Below are 22,388 nucleotides of genomic sequence, written 5' to 3' on the forward strand. Positions count from 1 at the left end.
AAACCAGTGGATCTTCAGCTTCAATATCCATCCTATGATGGTAATTGTTGCTCAGAGACAAGAAATAGAATGAATGACTTTAATAAGCACTGAATTTGTCTTCCATGAGTTTGGATCAACAAATAACTCCTCTAAATTAATGTCTGGATTAAATCCTTCAGTATTGTGAAACAGATACATAGTCAGGCATACCAAAATATTTAATGTTCTTAATTTTGATAAGCGCAGTGATAATTCAAGAATCCTGTCAGCTTCCCAGCACAGATGAGAATGCTGCAGTAATTGGTCTGTACTCAGTAACTTTTCATTCTGTGTCCTCTCTACTTGACACATGATGCAAGTCCCCTCTGCATCCCCTCTTACCTACTCAGTTTAAGCAGGCTACAAAGTTGCCTCAATGTGCCGTCCAACCCAGAAAGAGGCTTTTGACACCACACCCAGCTTCACTCCTGTCTCACTGATGCTGGGAGCTTCCTGCAAGTTTTCATTGTTTTAAGATTGAACATTTTTCAGCATTCTCCTTGCTGGCCTCCAAAACCCTCTCCACAGTAAGTGCTATCTGTACTTCCCCTCACTGCATCCTGCCCACTCCTTTGCCCTGCTCATGTAGGGCTTCATTGTTCTCAGGAACACTGAAATCAAAATCCTGTTCTATTTATGAATTTCTTTCTCACCTAAGTACATTGGGAATTCCTTCAACCCCTACTCTTTAATTTTGTGACCATGGTTTTTAATGCTTTTTCCTATCAACTTTCTTAATCAGTGGGTAGAGATTTCAGTCACCAAAGTCTTATCATCCAAAACTTCATTCTTTAGCTTTGTTCCTTCTACTCCTAAAACTTACCTTTCCACTGCTTTGGGCAACTCTCACTAAAATTCTGTTTGGATCAGTCTGTTCTCTCCAAACCGTCTGATTACTTCATGATCTCATCTTGTCCATGCCTCCCATTAACCCTTGATCTACGGCCTCAATCTGGCCTGTTCCAACTGCTTCATTCTTCACTGCTCTTTTATTCTTCCACATGAAGTGTTGTCAAACATCTTTTTAAGGCACAATTCAAATACAAGTTGGTTCTTTCTACTTGGGTCATTTTGAAGTTGCTTCAATGCAAAGCCATTATATCCGAGCATTTGTGGGAAATGTTTTTACCTTCTAGTTTGCAGAAAGTTAAACTTTCTGTCCTTTCATTTTGGAACATGGATTCTCATATATTTTGCAATGGACAAGTCATCCACTCAGAACAAATAGCTTGTGAAGTTGACCCAATACCAATCTCCTCTTTGAGCTGCTCTTTGATGTGTAAAACAAGGGGAGCTCCCTTTCCAGCTAAAAACATAATATGCAGCATTTTAAAAATATAAATGCCTTGTTTGTGTACCAATGGTTACGAACTTTGAGTTCAAAGAAATGAAATGATTGACTTTATGTACAATGTGGGAAGATGCTGTGACATGTTCCATCTTTGGTGGGTTTAAACAAGATACAATAAAGAAATAAAGGATCAGTGCCAGGCAGGTTTGGCACCATGCTCTCGGCTGTCATTTCATAATGACTAAGGCTTACATCACTGGGAACTTATAATGAAGAAAAAAGAAACTGCCGACCAACTAAATACATATTTTTGTTCTGTCCTCACAAAGGAAGACACAAGTAATATACCGGAAATGTTGGGGAACACAGGATTGAGTGAGAGGGAGGAACTTAAGGAAATCAATATTAGTAATGATATGGTGTTGGGGAAATTGGTGGGATTGAAGGCCAATAAATCCCAGACTATGAGGATTTACATCCCAGAGTACTTAACGGAGTGGTCCTAGAAATAATGGATGCATTGGTGGTCATCTTCCAAGGTTCTACAGATTCTCTTAGGAAGGCAGATTGTTATCTGAATGGCTATAAACTAGAGATGGGAGGGGATCTGAAATCAAATCTGGGTACTCTGATATGCCAATCACTAAAGGTAAGGGTGTAGGTGCAGCAGGTGGTGAAGCAGACAAATGGTATGTTGGTAGTGTGAGTACAGGAACAGGCATGTCTTGCTGTAATTAAACAGGGCCTTGGTAAGACTACTTGGTAAGGAGTTGGACATAGCACTTAGGTCTAAAGGGACAAAAAGTACGATGGAAAAGCCAGAATAGGGTACCATGTTAACAGGGCCTGTTAATGAATAGCCATAGAGGATATGGCACTGAATGTCTAAGGTGTCAAGGATGTAATTGTAAGATTGCATATAATTTGTAAGAAGGGCTCATCTGCCTTTAAAATTGACTCAGAATCTTACAAGATGGCTCCTAGAAGTCACATGACTGCGCTTATTGATTCACTCCAAACTAAAATGCAGACTAAATGAGTGATATGTCATCTCAGCATCAATCTCAAAGGGAGATCTTTAGAAGTTGAATAACCCTTGGACAATAGAATGTCCTTCTAAAGGTGTGTGAAGTCAAAACTTCTGAGAGAACAGGAGACTGGAAGGCCACCACTGGGAATTCCAAAATAATTGTCTTTGCTTGTTGAACAATGATTCACCGCAGTTAACAAAGAAGTTGTTTTGCTTTGGCGTAAGAAGGCAGGCTGAGACACAACATTCTGTAAATAACTCCAAAACGAATTTCTGAGAGACACCATTGCAGAGAGAGAGAGAGTTCTCAACAATGAAACAAACAAAGGGAAACCAACTAAGAACTACTGTACTGAGCCAGGCTTCCTAGGGCCATTGCCTGCAGTGTGGTAGAGGTGAAATAAAGGAGCTATTCACTCCTTCTCAGAACCTTTTCTGCTCAGTCCACATATAGGAGAAAATTTCAACTGTTCGATCGCAGAAGCCATCACAGCTGCAGAATTTTGACTTCAAATTTTCAGCCACTTCAGCTCAGAAGGTGAAATCTGCAAGCAAACCAGATTTGCAGCAGACCAACTGTATAATGATGAAAGACATATGTTTTTCCAATGCTTTCTTTTAATCTTTCTGACTATATTTCAGTCAATTACTATATCCCTTTTTACTTAGAAATAGGTACTGAGTACCTATTTACTTAGTAATCTGGTTATAGGTGTGTAATAGAGTAATTTTTTTCAGAATACAGCTTTGTTTAAAGCTAAAGCTAAGATAAAGCTATTAACAAGCTTTGCTGCTTGTTATTTTTAAATTTGAGCACTTGAAACACTAAAAAGTGACTTCAATGATCAATGCAAATTCATGGTTCAGAGATCACTCTACAGGTATCCTTGCTGTGGCCATGTTGATAGCAACAATACCACCGTTCATATGGCTATAATGATTCTTGTTGCAAGCCTACGTCTTTAATTCTGATTTGCTGCTGTTTCACTGCAATACAGTGTAACAACTAGTCACGAATGTGTGCTGTGCACAACACATTTAGTATAGGCTTTTGCTACAAACGTACGATCTTTAAGCTGCATTGAAAAAAAAACTGCTTGTTCCAAAATTTAGTCAGTGCTATAATCCATCTGATGTTATTGCTGGGCAAGTCAGATGCCAGAATGAAATCTTGCTTATAGATCATATTTTGGGTTGTTTTTTGGTTTTTATCGAGATGGCCTTTCACTGAAACACACCTATACAATGCTGCAGATTTAGCTTTAGCAATGAAATCGAAGTTCATTGCAACAAAAGAAAGTGTACAAAATAGAATAAACGTACTTATTTAGATTTAACAGAAGTTTAAAGGTTTTGAAGTACATGGTAAAATACAATCTTATTTATTCCAACAGCAACCTAATATTGGGAACTGGCAAAGAGAATAGGGTGGTCCTAAAAGGAAAGTCTGCTAACAGAAGTGCGTTAGGAACAGCAGCCATAAACTGGTGTGGGCAGCAGTGGAGGCCCTTCCAGTGGCAAGGTGAGGAAGGGAGGTTTTGGAGAAGGGGAGGTGAGACATCAAACACCAGTCACAGAGGTCTGAGTCAAAGCAAGTTACTGTCAATAGTGCCAAATAATGTTGGGAGGTCCATGCTGCATGATAAGTAAATTAAGGAAAATATTGCAAACTTATAGTAGGAGCAAATTACTGCAGATGCTGGGATCTGTACTGAAAACAAAATAATGTTGAAAATCAGGTCACGCAGCAGAGGAAGAGCAAGCTGACATTTTAAGTCTAGGCGACTCTTCATCAAAGCTGATGTGAAGTGTGGAAGGGACAGCATTTTTGCAATAGTGTGAGGGGGTGGGGGTTGGTGGGGAAGAAGATGGAGTGCTGGGGGAGAAAGGGTGTTGATAGTACAGATTAAGTGATTGGAATGTGAGAATAGCAGAACAGCGGTGTGTCTAACTGCCAGACTGGAAAGAACAGCCAGTCCCACTGGTATGGGGATCAGGGAGACATGGTGACAGAGAATTCAACGAGTAAAGCCATAAGAAAAGGAAGGAATGGGAGTGGATTCATAATCTGAAGGTGTTGAATTCAATATTAAGTCCAAAAGGTTGTAAAGTGCCTATTCCGCAGATGAGTTTTTGCTGCGATTTGCTGGAGCATTGCAGCAAACCCAGGACAGGCACATGGGCATGCAAACAGGTGGAACTAACATCTCAAGGCCTTTATGGTTGTTTTCCCTGTTGTAATGCAGGAAACACTGCAGCCTGTTTGAGCCCAGAAAGTTCCCACAAACAGAAATATGAGAATGACCAGATAATATTTTTTGCGATGGATAAACATTGAAGATAGAAACAGGCTAGGACAAGAGGGATAATATCCCAGCTCTTCCTCAAAACAGTACCATAGAACTTTTTCCAGCCGAATGGGCAGACTGTGAGACGTCATTTTAACATCTTACCTGAAAGACAGCGCCTGCAACAATCCAGTGCTCCCACAGCATTTCACTGGAGTGTTAGCTTGAATTTCTGTTCTCAAGCCTTTCATATTAACCTAAGTGAGAGTGCCACCAGTTGACAGCAGTAAATCAAGAATCCAGGCATGCAAAGGTTATCTATTTATTACTCAGTGTTACACCATTTGTGATGCAAGAAGTATCTGTGGCAAACAGAAAGTTCAAAATTCTAATGCATTGTAGATTTCTTTCTAGAAAAGATGATCTATTGGTTTTAGTTGTTCCCTCTCCTTATGTTTCAAATGATCCCACTCGCCTCCACTGCATGGCATCTTTCCTGCCCAGTTAGCAGTGTGTTGGGAATGGCTATCAGGCAGGAATAAACCTGAAAACAAACACTGCTAAAACAGAACAGCTTTTTGCTGGTTTTTATTAGATACAGAAATTGCAAATTCTTAATTTGAACATGTTGGTAAATGCAGCTGAACAAGTAGCCATCATCAAATAACCAAATGATTATCTCGCGGAGGATAAAATCAGCACGTGGCATCCTCCATGTACAGCAACAACGCTAACATACTGAGTACTTGTTTAGAGCTTGCCAAGCACGTATCAGGAAGATGAATATTACAGACGGTACACAAACAGCAAGAAAATGCTGAGAACATTATGCAGTGATGTTGTGTATACAGATTAACAATTAGTTTGGCTACACTAATTTAAACTAGTCTGGTTACAGATGTTAAATAAACAGATATCCAAGTTACACTGTGTTGCCATTTCCAAAAGTGCTTTTCAGATGCAGACCTGCTGCAGCCCACAATAACTGCATTGTTTAAACATTACTGTGCTTTCTTATTTCATCGCTCATGCATGATATGTAGGAAGAGAAGCAAGCTATTCATCCCACACTGTCCAGCTTCCCCAACCATTGGGCTTCCTCAGTAAAACAAGGTTTTCTTCTCTGTACCATTTCAATATGATGTGGAGGTGCCGGTGTTGGTCTGGGGTGGGGGGGACAAGGTAAGAAATCACATGACACCTTGGTTATACTGCAACAGGCTTACTTGAAATCATAACCTTTCAAAGCACTGCCCACTCGTCCGATGAAGTACCATTTTGTTTTGAATTATGATTGTTATGTCAACCTCCTTGCTTGATTGAGATATTGCAAACAGTAGTGCTCTGTTGAGGGTGATGTCATTGTTGACCTTGATTTGTTCCCACGTAGGTGTTATAAGTAGATTGCAAAAGCAATGCTCCTTTAATAGTCCCACATTCAAGAAGAAATCCCCATAAATGTTCCCAACTGTCAATGTGCCAAACACTTTGTAATTATTGTCTCCATCTCCCACGATAAAGAACCCAAATGTGACCTTCACCCTTTTGACTAGAAAATAAAGTTCTGCCGATCTGAATTTCAGAGCAAAAAGAAATGGCTCTGTAGTAAATCAAAGATGTCAGTTGCCCTGCTGCGATTTATACTCTCTAGTTTGTCACAAACATTCATTTCATCTTACCTCGTTTTCTGCCTCCCACTCCCTGACCCTAAAAGTAACCACAGCCAGTGAGTCTCCCACTGTTTCCATGGCAGATAATTTTTAATTGCCACGAGGCTTGGTCCTCACTTAAACAATAATTAGTTTTCAATAATTTACAGAAACAGTTTCAAAGGAAGAAATAACAGGCTGTGACATGGAAGCTTATTCGAGTTAATTTCTTCAGATGTTAGTGTTAGAGGGACAGGGCACTAATTAAGACAGAGATTAATTCTTTAGTGAATCTTTGTCTAGTCCAATGAAGTTAGAAAATGCAAATAATAAATGGCAGGTTCATCCACACCTGAATTAGAAAGGACAGTTTGTTAACGATGGAAATGATAACAAGCAGTAATACCAATAGATTAGTAAACAAAAGGGGCCAGACTAATTTTCTAGGGACACAGGTTCAAATTTAACTGTATTAATGTAAGGCTGAATAGGCTGAGGCTATTTTCCCTGAAACGTCAGAGGCTGAGGGGTGATCTTATAGAGATTTATAAAATCATGAGGAGCATGAATAGGGTAAATAGGCAAGGTCTTTTCCCTGGGATATGGGTGTCCAAAACTAGACAGCATTAGTTTAAGGTGAGAGCCGAAAGATTTGAAAGGGACCTAAGGAGCAACTTTTTCACACAGAGGGTGGTACATGTATGGAATGAGCTGCCAGAGGAAGTGGTGGAAGCTGGTACAATTACAACATTTAAAAGTCATGGATGGGTATATGAACAGGAAAGGTTTAGAGGGATATGGGCCAAATGCTGGCAATGGGGCTAGATTTATATATGGTTGGCATGGACGAGTTGGACCTAAGGATCTGTTTCTGTGCTATATACCTCTATGACTCTGTTCACAAATATATTAATGAATCTGGAATTGAAAGCTAGTCTCAATAATGGTGACCACAAAAAAAATTGATTGTTATAAAATCCCACTTTGTTTGCTAATATCCTTTCAGGAAGGAATTTTGCCTTGCTTACCCAGACAGGCCTACATGTGACTCCAGACACAAGCAGTGTGGTTGATTCTTAACTGCCCTCTGAAATGGTTTAGCAAGCTAGTCAGGTGCAGTGTAATTAGAAATGGGCATTAAGTGTTGGCATTGCCAGTGATGCCTTCATTCCAGGAAAAGATGAAATGTCTAAGGTAGATATTGGAAGGAATCCTTTATTTGTCCATGGGATATGGATGGCTAGGACAGCATTTAGTGACCATCTAAATGATCACCTAAAATCGCCCCCAAGGGGCAGTCGAGAATCAACCACTTTGGTGTCAGTCCAGAAGCAAATGTAGACCAGACAAGGATGGCAGATTTACCTCCCCACAGGGTACTGTTATACCGGTTGGGTTTTAAGGCAATGAGCAGTAGTCACACTGTTGCCATTGGACCAGCTTTCCATTGTAAAATTTATTGAATTCAGATTTCACCATCTGCTAAAGTAGGATTGTGAACCCAAATGTCCAGAACTGGGGTTCTGGATTGCTAGTTCATTGACATAACCACTATGTTAACCACTCAGTGCACTCCTTAACTGGGTGAGACAAAGGTAAGAAAGGCAGAAGTGAGGAGCACTGAGCCCAGTCACAGAGAAGAGATGGGAAGTTGAATGGCAACAGAGTGTTTGTGAATCCTTGTAAACAGAGAATGTTGGTCATCTCTGAGAGAACAGTGCAAAAGCATTCAAGATGGTGTCAGTACTGTGTGGCTCCTTGCAAGCTCCCTAAAGTGGATCTAACTCTAACATTTCTTATAACCATTCTACAGTTTTAAATTTAAATTCTTGCCAATGTTGATCTTGCCTCGTGCAAGCCCTGTATGACGTAATCTGTTTCTTTTCACCCTACGACCTGTAGGTTCTTGCTTACTATGATCTGCTTGTACTGCTTGTAAACAAAACTTTTCACTGTACTTAGGTACACATGACAATAAATAAATGAAATTCAAGAGCTGTTGAGTCTGAAAGGTGTTGGAAGGACACCACCAGAAGCTAACAAAAACAGAAGTTGCTGGAAAAGCTCAGCAGGTCTGGCAGCATCTGTGGAGAGAAAATCCGAGTTAATGTTTCAGGTCCGGAGCCCCTTCCTCAGAAGAGAAGTGCAATTCTGAGGAAGGGTCACCCAACCTGAAAAGTTAACCCTGATTTTCTTTTCACAGTTGCTGCCAGGCCGGTTGATATTTTCCAGCAACTTCTGTTTTTGTACTACCAGAAGCTACTTTGGTATTGGAAACCAAGTGACAACAATCTGCAATGTGTGGCCAACATTCACTTTATGTCAACCCCAAAGCAGACTCATTAGTTAAAGCTTTCCACTGTAGACTGATGTCATTTTAGACTCACATCATTCATCAGTCAGTCGCAGAAAATCAGCCAAGCCCACTGCCCAGTCTATGAGGCCTTTGAACCTTGATACAACACTTTCCCATAGCTACAATAGAAAAATAGCTTTAAGCAAAAGATAAAACCAAAAGAAATGGTTTATCAAGCTGTAAGTATTGGAAACAACATTTTTTTGTTGCAATGTTGTCATAGAGATACTGCAGTTGTAGATCAAACTTGCATCTCTAGCCATGCCAATGTTTATGAAGAATCCATGCCAACAATGCAAATTACTTTCCCTCTCCCCTTAGATATTGGCTGCCTTGTTGTAAATTCCTAAATCCCTCAGGTTGTAAGAAAATCGAGAATAGGCTAAGATATGAAATTACTGATAGAAATTTTATTACAGGGCTCCAGAATGTGCAGCAGGTTGATGAAATGCTCCTCCTGAAGCTGGCACTGAGGTTGATGAGAATAATCACATGACGATTAGAATGAATTGCAGATTTGCAGGGAGATTAAACTCATCCCTATGTACAGAATGGAAATGTCCAGCTGTGTACAAGCCAGAAGAGAAGTTCACAGGAAGGGGAATTGGGTAATACTGAAGCCAAAGGTATATTACATACCTCATACAAGCATCTTTTCACTCAAAAAGTGGATATAATTAAAAGATTCAAATGGGATTTTGTTCAGGCATAGTGTGTGTTGTAGGAAGGTTGTGCTACACCCACATTACAACTAATTTGTTCACTTGGAGTGGAGGTTAAAAAGGAGCTGTGCAGGATTTAAGATGCAAAATCATCCAAAGGAATCACATGGCCTGAGAAACGATAACTGAGTTCATTATCAGCTTGGAAGAAGTAAGAGAGTCAGATTGTTGCCATTCACCTCAGCCAGGTAGAAGTCTCCTGCATTTGCATCAATCCCATTATCAGCAAATTGGGTAATGATGTCAGGGTTAGAAAAGTGCAATATCAGAATGAGACAGATTAAACTGAGTATGGACAGAACAATTGAGTCAATTATTCAGCTCTGAGTCTCACTTAGCTGAAGAATGAGTGACACATCTGGTTGTGTGGAGCAATAGGTTACAAATGGTTGTGTTAGTGAGCTGCAGTTTAGAAATTAATCCTCCTGTCAAAGGGCAATTGTCTCAATTGTGTAAATTTTCACTTGTTTCAAACTTTTCGGGATTATCCAAATTGGTATCGAGCTGATTTTAGCTTGATTTAGGTATATTACAACCAACTACTCAGTGACTCCATTTCTTTTGTCTTACCTTGAACATTTATAGTTCTCAGCATATATTTTTCAGATGTTACATATGATAAGGTTTAATATCTGACTTTTAACTTGACAAAGCAAATAAATACTTGCATCTATTCCCGTACTTCCATCAGCAAAATAAACTGTTGATCTTATTGTGCTCATTCTGTCTCTTGCTTTTCTTGTAAAGCATCTCATCCTGTAATGACTGTATTAGGAAGAGTTAACATTAACATTAGCATCTGTTTTTGAGTTCAGTTCAGATACAGCAATCAGAGGCCAGCAATGCTGCATCCACCCACACAAGGATCATTGGAATTCTGCCTACAATGGCAGACAGTAACATTGATCTCATGGTTTCCAAAAAAACAATAATCTGGGAACAGCTGAGTGAACAGAATGAAGCCAGAGACTCAATATGCTGTTGGGGGAGGAATTTCAGGATTTAAAATGTCAAAGATCCTGAGGGGTCTTAACAGGCTGGATGTAGGAATGATGTTTCTCCTCATGGAAGAAGCAAGAACTGAGCGGGGTGTCACTGTTTAAAAATAAGGGGTTGTTCATTTAAGACAGAAATGAAGAAATTTTATCCTTTCAGAGGGTCGTAAGTTTTTTGGAACGCCCTTCCTCTAAGTGGAGGAAGCAGAGCCTTTGTTTGTCTTTAAGACAGAAGTAGATAGATTTGTGACAAGCAAGGGGGTGAAAGATTATTGTGGAAGGGAGGAGTGTGGAATCATCAGGTCAACCACGATCTAAATGAATGGCAGACCAGACTTGAGGGGCCAAGTGGCCTACTCCTGCTCCCAGTTTGTATCTTTATATGAACTGCTTTCATGTCATGAAGCCTTAAACAGCAACACATTGGTGGCCTGATAAGAAGTATATCAGAATTGGACTATGGAAAACACTATGATATGTTATGCTTCGATTTTTATAAGGGATTAAACAAAGATTGCAAATGAATTGATAATAGTTAACCCAAATGTTATGAAACTCATTAAAATCCTGAGTATAAATAAAAGATTGGCTGGAGTGGAACAAGCAGGGTTTGTGTCTAATTGCACTGTCACTTTAAGTATTAAATGCAATCGCTCAGGCTTGAAACTTGACATGCAGTGACTTGAACAGCAAATCCAATTCATATTAATCAATGGCAATTGAAACTTAATTGTCAATTGTAAAGTGCTGCACTGGCACAAGACATGAGCAATACATGTACTTCCAGAGTGCCTTGTGAAACAGCTCAGAATAAAGTTGAAAGTAGAACTCGCCATTAACATTTCCAAACAATGGAGAGCAGCAATTGAGAAAGTCACCAGAACTTTATTATTTAGGAAGTAGAGGCAAGTCAGAAGTCATAATAAAGCTCTATTGTGAACATTGACTGAAAGCACCATTGCTATTTTTGAAATGAAAGGCCTGACAGAACATAAAACATAGGACAGTAGAGCACAGACCAGGCCCTTCCACCCATGATGTTGTGCCAAACTTTTACCCTAAACCTAAGGTCGATCTAACCTCCATCCCTTTCTTATACTATCATCCATATACCTATCTAATAGCTGCTTAAATACCCCTAATGAGACCAATTCCCTACCCTCTCCAAAAATGCCCCTACCACTCTCTGAGTAAAGAACCTACCTCTGACATCTCCCCTATATCTATCTCCACTCACTTTAAAACTAAGCCCCCTCATAATACCTAGCTCCACCCTAGGAAAAAGTCTCTGGCTATTCACTCTATCTATACCTTTGATCATTTTGTATACCTCTATCAAGCCACCTCTCATCCTTCGTCATTCTAAAGCGAAAAGCCCTTGCTCTCTCTACGTTTCCTCGTAAGACCTTCCCTCCATTCCAGGCAACATCCTGCTAAATCTCCTCTGCACCTTTTCCAATGCTTCCACATCTTTCCTGTAATGAGGTGACCAGAACTGGACACAATCCTCCAGATGTTGCCAAACCGGGGTTTTGTATAGCTGGAGCATAACTTCATGGCTCTTGAACTTAATCCCTCTATTAATGAAAGCTAACACACCATATGCCTTCTTAACAACTCTGTCCACCTGGGTGGCAGCTTTCTGAGAATCATGGACATGAACCCCAATATCCCTCCGCTCCTCCACACTGCCAAGAATCTTTCCGTTAACCCTGTATTCTGCTTTCGAGTTTGTCCTTCCAAAATGAATCACCTCACATTTTTTGGTGTTATTCTCCATCTGCCACTTCTCAGCCCAGCTCTGAATCCTATCAATGTCCCTTTGTAACCTAGTATAGCCCTCTGCACTACCCACAACATGACTCACCTTTGAGTCATCCGTGAATTTACTAATCCACCCTTCCACTCCTACATCTAAATCATTTCCTAAAATCACAACTAGAAGAGGACCCAGAACTGATTCTTGCGGTACGCCACTCGTAACTGAGCACCATATTGAATATTTTCTGTCCACTACCACCCTTTGTCTTTGAAGGGTCAGCCAATTCTGCATCCAATCTGGCACCCTTCCCCATGCCTCCTCACTTTCTGTATGAGCCTACCATGGGAAACCTTATCAAATGCCTTACTTAAATCCATGTATACCACAGCCACTGCTCTACCTTCATCCACTTGTTTGGTCACCTCCTCAAAGAATACAATAAGGTTTTTGAGGCATGATCTACCCCTCACAAATCCATGCTGACTGTCATGAATCAAACTGTGCCTATCCAAGTGATTGTAAATCCTATCTTTCAAAGCCCTCTCCAATAATTTGCTCACCACTGAAGCAAGACTAACTGGCCTGTAATTTCCAGGGTTATCCCTATTCCCTTTTTTGAAGAAGGGAATGATGTTTGCGCCTCTCTAATCTTCTGGCACCATACCTGTAGACAGTGAGGACAAAAAGATCATCGCCAAAAGCCCTGCAATCTCTTCCCTCGCTTCCCATAGAATCCTTGGATAAATTCCATCAGGCCCAACGGAATTATGTATCTTCAAGTTCCTCAAAATTCCCAGTATATCTTCCTTCCTAATATCCACGTCCTCTAGCCTACCAGCCTGTTTCGCACTGTCCTCCGCTACAACTGGGTCCCTCTCAGTTGTGAATACCAAATAAAAGTATTCATTAAGGACGTCTCCTATCTCTTTAGGCTCCGTGCACAAATTCCCTTTACAATCCTTGATCAGCCCTACACTTACTCTGGTCATTCTCTTATTCCTCACATACGTGTAAAATGCCTTGGAGTCTTCCTTGACCCATCTGCCGGCGCTTTCTCATGCCCCCTTATAGCTCTCCTAAGCCGTCTCTTCAGCTCCTTCCTGGCTAGCTTGTATCCCTCTAGAGCCTTTTCAGATCCTTGTTTCCTAAACCTTTCATAAGCATCCTTCTTCCTCTTAACCAGTTGTTCGACCTCTCTCGAGAACCAAGGCTCCCTCACTCGATCACATCTTCCCTGCCTGCTAGGGACAAACATATCGATCACACACAGTATGCATTCCTTAAACAATCTCCACATTTCTATAGTGCTCTTCCCTGACAGCATCTGTTCCTATTTTATGTTACCCAGTTCTTGACTAACAGAATTATAATTACCCTTCCCCCAACTATAAAACTTACCCTGCTATATGTATCTGTCCTCTTCCATGACTATTGTAAAAATAACAAAGTTATGATCACTACTGCCAAAATTCTCTTCTACCAACAGGCCTAACACTTGACCCGGTTCATTGCCATGCAGCAAATCCAAAGTGGCCTCTCCTCGTGTTGGTCTGTCTACATACTGTGTCAGGAATCCTTCCTGAATGCACTGGACAAAATCCACTCCATCAAAACTATTACAACTAAAAGTGCCATGCAGAAGGTCTAAATTTAGAGGAGTAGAAAAAGCGCAGTGATTGTTACGAGGTCAGCCCAGTGGGCATTATAGAATAAGAGTTCTCTGAATGGGGCTGATAATCTGATCCAATTAAGGAGCCCTTGTTGACAGATATAAACAGGAGCGGAAGGGTCCCATTGTGATGCAGTGTTAGTGCCCCTGTCCTGCATCAGGGAGCCCTGGCATCAAGTCACACTTGCTCCAGACGTGTGTAACAACATCTTCAAACAGGTTAATTGGACGAATAGGTTAATAGAAATGAAATATAATTTAAACAAGAGTGTCAGACATCCTGTTCGCTCTGAGGAACTGGATCAGTGTCAAGGACTTTCCACAAGTAATTAAAGGGTGACTTGGTGATGGGATATCGGAGTCTGTGGAGTTATTTCAGAAAGCTTTGGAACGTTTCGGACTGAATTGTAATAGGGATAGGGGGTCCGGAAGGATTTACAAACAAAAAAATGCAATTTTAAATGAGAGAAATTCAGTTCCTGAAACAAATTTAACATTGTTTGGATTACTCTTGCAAAAGTAAGCTGTTTGAATCCATCATTTTGTACGATGAACTCTTCATTTATAGCCAAATCTGTGACGCATCATCTTTACACAAGGTTGGAACTTCTATCTTGCAGATCTCTCTACCTGGGCTATGTGGCTCAGGCATTATTGTTTTACCATCATCATGAGAACTTGACACGTTGACCTCATCACTCTAATAGTATAGAGCAGGAAGGAAGCAGTTGTGGCACAGTGGTAATGAATCGACTTCTGGGCCAGAGGTATGTTGTAACATGTCCAAAGAGGTTGTCTAAAATAAACATAGTCCAGAGAGGACTGAGATGACAAACAAGAAGGATTTTGTAGTAAAGGTAATGTCCTGTGGAAGCTGGGTTTTTGAAATAAAAAGTACTGGAGTACTTCAGCAGTTCTGGCAGCATCTGTAGAGAGAGAAAAACAGAGTTAACCTTCCAAGCCCAATCTGTGTCTCCCTTAGAAGAGGGAATTTGTACTAATTAGCAAATAGACACTAGCCTTTTAATCGAGCTGAAGATCATGGAAAGTAGAGAATTGGGGGTCAACCAAGATGACATCAGGGTAAGTGAGTTTAGACGTGATGAAGGCACAAATGGTGATTTAGTAACATTATTTAAAGAGCTGAGATATAACTGTGGTGGTGCAGCTCTGTGTTATAGAGGTATAACTTGGATGAGGATCTAAATTCATTCACACAAAACCTATTGGTGTTAGGCCAAGGAATCCAAAGCATTCAAAATCCCAATACTCTCGGTCCTAAATGAAATGCACGAAGCGGGGAAAACACTGCAACATCTCTTGTTACGGGTTTATAGTTAGAAAGGCAACTAAAAACAACTTAAAAACTAACCAGGCATGGGTACAATCCACTTCACCTTCTCTGCTTAATTTAAGATGTTTAACAAGTACAGAAACACACTGCTCTGTAATTACATTGTTCTGAACGGATACTCAATAAACTTTGATGGAGGAAATCATTTATGAAATTTGAACTGAATAAACTGGGCAATTCTTGGTAACCATCTTCTACACAATGCAATACTGACAGAAAGAACAGATATAAAAGAGCATGAAATGTTTCAGAAATTACACAACCTGCACCAGAGCAATGACAGACAAGATACTGCAAAATGTTCCCTTACAACTGAAGCAGATAGAGAATCAACAGACAGAAACAGCTTTAGACAAATTGAGATGTATTTCTCAAATGAATAAATCATTCAATTTCAAACCACGAAGATGGAAAACCTAATAATAATGGGGATTAAATTGATTCTGCTCAGCAATTTAAAATAGATGATAATGAATCAAAAAGCCTTTTCCACTACTGCCCAATTTTCTCTTTCGTTCAAGCTCATGCGGTAAAACAAACAGTCAATTCATTACACATTTTGTGTGACTGCCCACAGCTTGCTTCGGTACCCACCTCTCTTCAAAAGGCTGACATTTAGGCTTGTTAGTGTTCGAACAGTCATTACTTCCCAGATTCTCAGATTGCTTCACGTTTAGTCAGCTTTATCAACATACAGTGCCTTCAATTTTTTTTAAAAAGTGTCCCTACAGTGTAGTAATTAACACAGAATGAGTCTTGTGCTGTGACTTTCAAGCAACTGCATGGCAAATCGTGCAGCTTAGTGGGAACATTGGGTGAAATCAGAGATTCTTTGACTGTAGATGGTCTCCTTGTAATAGTGTGGACGTCTTGAGTTAATAACGATATCAATCAAGTAAAGGAAACAATATTATCAACTTCAACAAAAACAGAAATAGCTGGAAAAGCTTGGCAGATCTGGAAGCATCTGTGGAATGAAATCAGAGTTAATGATTTGGATTCAGCGACCCTTCCGGTTCTGAAGAAGAGTCACTGGATCCAAATCATGCAATACTGGCAGAAAGCACTCCTGGCAGAAAGTGCTCCTGGCCATCTTTTGGTAAAAGTAACCACGTCTGTGGGTTACAAGATCTTTTTCAGCTGAGTGAAACATAACCTTCGTGGGAAGTCATTTCTGTTTAACAAACATGGCTTCGATTGAGAAGCAGCCAATCTTCATTAATTTTGTGGCAAATTGAAAACTTTGTTATAATGCTAATTCAAAACATTTTAGAACAATCCTGAAATGCTGTGATCCTGAAACCCTGAAATGCTGAGTTCATTTGTCATATAATTTAGCAAAGAACTGTTTGCAAGGCGACAGGATTGTTGGCATTTTAATAAAGTTATGGCCATCAAGACAGCTTCATTTGCATTTAGAGATATAAAAGAGCATGGAATGTTTCAGAAATTACACAATCTGCACTAGAACAATGACGGGTAAGATACTGCAAAATGGTCCCTTTAACTGAAGCAGAACAGAAATGTTTATTCTGATTTCTCTCCATAAAAGCTGCCAGTTCTGCCGAGCTTTTCCAGCAATTTCTGTTTGCGTTTCTGATTTCCAGCATCTGTAATTCTTTTTGGTTTTTACCATCAACTTTAATGTGGGCACACAAATATATTCCTGTGTACAAACATCAAAGCAGACACTTCATTGTAGGACTGATGGAGCACTGCATGGAGGTACCATCTTTCAAATGAGATGTTAAACGGAGGATTTGTCTCAGATGGTCATAAAAGTTGTCATGGTATCACTTTGAAGTAGTTATCCTCAGTGTCCTGGCTAATATTTGTCCTTCTATTAACATCACACAAACAAGTTATTTGGTCATTATCACTTTGCTGGCTTTGGGAGCACTTTGTATGCAGAGTAGCTACAGTGGCTACATTTAAAATGATATACCCAATTTCCCATGACATGCTTTGAAATGTCTGGTGGCTGTGCAAGCTGCTGTATAGATAAAGTGCTCCTAGCAATCTTTTGGTAAAAGTAACCACATCTGTGGGTTACAAGATTTTTTTCAGCTGAGTGAAACATAACCTTCGTGGGAAGTCATTTCTGTTTAACAAACATGGCTTTGAGTGAGAAGCAGTCAATCTTCATTAATTTTGTGGCAAATTGAAAACTTTGTTATAATGCTAATTCAAAACATTTTAGAACAATCCTGAAATGCTGAGATCCTGAAACCATGAAATGCTGAGTTCATTTGTCATATAATTTAGCAAACAGCTGTTTGCAAGACAACATGATTGTTGGCATTTTAATAAAGTCGTGGCCATCAGGACAGCTTCATTTGCATTTAGAGATGGCAAGAACTGCAGATGCTGAGGTCAGAGACAACACAGTGTAAAGCTGGAGGAACACAGCAGGGCAGGCAGCATCAGAGGAGCAGGAAAGCTGAGTCGGGACCCTTCTTCAGAAATGGGGATGGGGAAAGGATCTGGGAAATATATTGAGGGAGGGGTTGGGCTGGGGAAGGTAGGCAGGATGGTGATAAGTGAGTGCAGATAGGGAGTGGTGGGGATTGGTCAATGGTGTGGGAGGGGTGGATAGGTGGGAAAGAAGATGGACAGGTTGTGTCAGATCAAGGAGGTGGGGATGAGAGGGAGGGTTGGACATGGGATGAGGCCGGGGGTGGGGATTTTGAAACTGGTGAATATCATGTTTAAACCATTGGGCTGTAGGCTCCTGAGGCAGAGTACGAGATATTGCGGTGTCATTGTGGCACTGGAGCAGGCCCAGGATGGACATGTCACCCGGGGTGTGGGAGGAGGAGTTAAAATGGTTGGCAACCGTTCCATATTTAGGCCATTGGGTTCATTAACTTTACTAACACCTTTCACCCCAACCTCAAATTTACCTGGACCATCTTTGATACCTCTCACTCCTTCCTGGATGTCTCCATCTCCATCTCTGGTAACTATCTCAAAACCGACTTCAAGCCCATCGACTCCCATAGCTACCTGGACTATACTTCCGCTCACACATCTTCCTGCAAGAATGTGATTCCCTACTTCCAATTCCTCCACCTTCACTGCATCTGCTCTCAAGGTGGTGCATTCCACCTCCAGACATCTAGATGCCCTCCTGTTTCAAGAACTGCAACTTACCCCCCGCCAGTGATCGAAAATGCCCTCAACCACATCTCTTGCATTTCCTGCACTTCTGCCCTCAAACTCCCTCCCCACAACAAAAATAAAGACAGAATCCCCCTGGTCCACACATATCACCCCAACCTCCGCATCCAACGTAACATTCTCTGCCACTTCCTCCACCTACAATCTGTCTCCACCCCTCCCCACCCCTACCTGCCTTTTGTAGGGACCGGTCTCTCCGTGACTCCCTTGTCTGTCCACACTTCCCATTAGCCCACCACCCCCTGGCATCTTTCCCTGCAACTTCAGGAAGTGCTACACCTGTCCCTACACCTACCCCTCAGCTCCATTCTAGGAACAAAGCAAACCTTTCATATGAGACAGGAGTTTACCCGGATATTCGCCAACTTGATCTACTGTATCCGCTGCTCCTGATGTGGCCGCCTCTACATCAGTGAGACCAAATGTTGACTCGGAAACCGTTTCACCGAGCATCTGTGATCTGTATGTGACAAACGACAGCACCTTCTGGTCACCAACCATTTTAACTCCCCCTCCCACTCCCTTGGCGATATGACCATCCTGGACCTCCCCCAGTGTCCAGATGCCACCCAGAATCTGGAGGAGCAACATCTCATATCCCGCCTCGAGAGCTTACAGCTCAATGGCCTAAACATGGAGTTCACCAGTTTTAAAATCTCCCCATCCCCACCCCAGCCTCATCCCATGACCAACCCAACCTCTCATCTCCGCCTCCTTGATCTGACACAACCTGTCCATCTTCTCTCCAACCTATCTGCCCCTCCCGTCCCATTAACCAATCCCCACCACTCCCTGTCTGCACTTACCTATCACCATCTCACCTACCTTCCCCATCCCCATCCCTCCTCTCTCCATTTATTTTTGAGCTCCCTTCCCCCTCCCCATTTCTGAAGAAGGGTCCCGACCCAAAATGTCAACTTGCCTGCTCCTCTGATGCTGCCTGGCCTGCTGTGTTCCTCTAGCTCCACAGTCATTTGCATTTAGCTATGTTTTCTCTGTGCAGACTTGTAGCAAAAAAAAAGTGTTATTGACGAGATGGAGCATTTTGTTAGCTGGCACAGCAGTTAAGGAGCAGTCTTGGAAAGTATATGGCCATCAGCCGCATTCAGATCAATGAAGGAGAGCACGGTTTACATTCAGATTCTAAATGAATGAAAAGCAATATACACTATTTACTGCTGGATTCCATGCGTTGCTTTTCCTGAGGTAGAATTACAGTCATACTGAATAGTATGGGATACCAGAAGCTACAATATCAGCCTGTTTTCGACATTTCATTCCTGCTGTGTCTTCAATATTTCTGCCAGTGCCTCCTCTATATTGTCCCCTCTCAATCAAGTCTTACCCATGTGGTTTCTCTAATTTTGTTGGCATCTGTGCCCCTATAATATGATAGTATCTCTGTGACTATGTCTGCATCAGTGTTTCTCCACCTGTGTCAGCAACTCATATCTGTATCCATACCAACATCTTCACGTCTGCCACAGTATATTTTGTTTCTGCTTTTGTCAGTGTCTCTGTCTCTGTATCCCTGATCCTATGCTCAAGCTAGCAATTTAAACTCTGATGAAGTTATGACAGAATCTCTGTATGCTGCATATAGGTCTGACAAGATTAAAACTTTTTAAAAGTCGTTCTTGGAATGTTGTCATCGCTGACTGATCAGCATTTATTGCCTGTCCCCAGTTGCCCTTGAGAAGGTGATGGTGAGCTGCCTTCTTGAACCACTGTAGCCCACGTGCTATAATGCTATTAAGGAGGGAATTCCAGGTTTTTGACCCAGTGACAGTGAAGAAACAGCAATATGTTTCCAAGTCAGGGGACGATGAGTGGCTGGGTGGGGAACTTGCAGGTGATTCTGTGCTCCCATGTATCTGCTGCCCTTGTCCTTCTAGATGGAAGTGATCATGGGTTTGGAAGGTGCTGTCTGAGGATCTTTGGCAGATTTCTGCAGTGCATCTTGTAGATAGTACACACTGCTGCTACTGAGCATCCAGAGGTTTCTTTGATCATGATCAATCTGTGTCACAGGGTCTGGTCAACATTGAGCACTGTATACCACAGCGTCACCACTTCTGCTGGGTCTGTCCTGCCAGTGGGACTTTAATGAGTGCAGTCAGCAGCACCCACTATGCTGATGCTATGGGGCATGTTCAGAGTTGAAAAGGAGCTAGTAGGAGACAGATATAAGGCTCTAGTGCTCCCAACGATCTGCAATAATGTAGGTCACATTCAAGTAAATTGTTCAGGACTCTTACTTACACCAGAAGAGGTGGTTATCCTCATTCATGCTAAACCATTTAAAGGCTTGAAGGAACCTGCATGCACAGTTGTGTTTCAAGTTTAAACAAAAGGAAGTTCCAAGGCTTCAGAAATGGATAGGTGGCCTCCTTAGGCGAAATAAAATTTACTCGCATCTCTAATGTGAGTATTGGTATAGCTTTTAGATGCCAAACTCTTCATAACTGATTCTCAGCATTTGTTTTTCTACAGCTGATACAGGCAGAGCAAGATGTGAGCAGGATGACTCTTTTGACTTCCTTCATTCTGTAAACATTGTCAGGATAGGGGATGGGGACTGTCAGGGACCAGGGACGGGGAGATGGTGAGTGTAATGGGGGGCGGAACGAGTGTCATTAGTTCAGGGATGGGGGTACTGGGTGTTTATTATTCAGGTTTACATACATTTTTAGGCTTTCTCAATACAGTTCTCACCATCAACATCTCACTTATAATTCATAACAGCAACATCCTTGGGTAAACTGAAAACCAAGTGTTCGATGCGACAATCAGCAAGGGAGACATTCATGGAGGAGCTTCAGGCAGCATCATTCTGTCCATTGATGGAAATTTAAATTTCCCAGGTAAATACCATTCATGAGTGAGGTTTGTGGTCCCAACTTGTATAACCTATAGTGTGCAACCAGGCCATTTGGCCCACTGAGTCCATACTGACCCTCTGAAGGGCATCTCACCCAGACCCAACCCTCATCTTATCCCTGTAACCCACTCAGCCTACAAATCCTTAGGTACTGTGGGCAATTTAGCATGGCCAATCCACCTAGCCTACACATCTTTGGACTGTGGGAGGAAACCAGTGAACCCAGAGGAAGTCCACGCAGACACTAGGAGAATGTGCAAACTCCACACAGACTGAGGGTGAAATTGAGCTCAAGGTCCTGGCACTGTGTGGCAGCAGTGCTAACCACCGATCCACCGTGCTGTGTGTAACAGCAGCCATTACAAATTGCATTGCTATGGGGAGTCAGGTCATTGTGAACCATTATGAAGAAGGCCAGAGGAACCAGATTTGCATTTGCTCCTGTAATAGTAAACCTCTCCAAATGATCATTAGCTTATTCCCCACAGAATGAATGTGTATTGCCTTTGCTGTGCTATGAGCTGCTCATGTTGCCAGCTGCAAGCTGGTGACTATTTCTCAGCCTGGGGGGAGGAATGAAAATTGGGATTAATTTTATAATAAAAATCCATTTTGCAGAATCAGCTGCAGCACTTTGGTTAGCTAATCAATTCTATCCTGCTGTGCATCTAAATAGCTTTCTCAATTATATACGAAAGGGAGGGGGCATTTCCATGGTGAATAATTTCTTTCTGATTGCCTGTGTTGTTTAAATGGGCGTATTCAGTGATCACACCATCAGTGGCTCATTGTCATTTCTTTAACAGAATTTCAGATCCAAGTAGAAGTAAGTATTAGAAAGCCTGATTGAATCAGCTATGGGGGCCACTCTGTAGCCAGGAGTTGTAACTTGTATTTGTTATCCCTGATATGCTACCATAGGACCCCTGCTCCACACTATCACTGAGCTCAGCTCCAAGCACCCACTTATTTCAGGCCTTGTCTGTACGTGAGGACAGTGAGTGTCTCTTTACCCAAAATATGTCGTCCTTTCACAGTCACAGCTTCTTAATCTGTCTGTCATTCCTTCTGTCCTCTCTTCTGAGGGTTGGGCCTTGCATATCCATTGGATTAGTCCATGTTTGTGGATAAAGTATTGCAGTGGTTTCCCAAAACCTTCCACAGGATCGCTGAATAGAAGATTCTGCAGC

This window comes from Stegostoma tigrinum, chromosome 28, assembly GCF_030684315.1.
Source record: "Stegostoma tigrinum isolate sSteTig4 chromosome 28, sSteTig4.hap1, whole genome shotgun sequence".
In the NCBI taxonomy this organism is placed as follows: domain Eukaryota; kingdom Metazoa; phylum Chordata; class Chondrichthyes; order Orectolobiformes; family Stegostomatidae; genus Stegostoma; species Stegostoma tigrinum.